This window comes from Nothoprocta perdicaria, unplaced genomic scaffold (assembly GCF_003342845.1).
Source record: "Nothoprocta perdicaria isolate Ctin4 unplaced genomic scaffold, notPer1 scaffold_18, whole genome shotgun sequence".
In the NCBI taxonomy this organism is placed as follows: Eukaryota; Metazoa; Chordata; class Aves; order Tinamiformes; family Tinamidae; genus Nothoprocta; species Nothoprocta perdicaria.
In genome coordinates this window covers 5,912,857-5,913,144 of record NW_020454982.1, presented here as the reverse complement: position 1 = coordinate 5,913,144, position 288 = coordinate 5,912,857, and positions in this window count along the sequence as shown.

The window sequence follows — 288 nt, the reverse complement described above, 5'->3', positions numbered from 1 at the left end:
CCCGCAGCGCGCGCCCCCATCCTGCCCGCGGCCCACGAAACGCACCCTGCTGCGCCGCCGAGCCCGCCCTCTTCTGCCCTCGGGCCCGCCCCGCGACCAATCGCAGCGCGGCACGGCCGCCGCCTCGCCGCGCTATTGGAGGAGTGCGCTGCCGAATGACGTGCTGGACCGGGGGTTTCCGCTCCATCTCGTTTGCATGAGACGCAGCTTGACGGGGGAGCGCGGAAGGGCACAGTAGGCGGGGCGTTCCTCGCTGAGAGCGAGGATTGGCTGTTCAAGGAGAGAAGA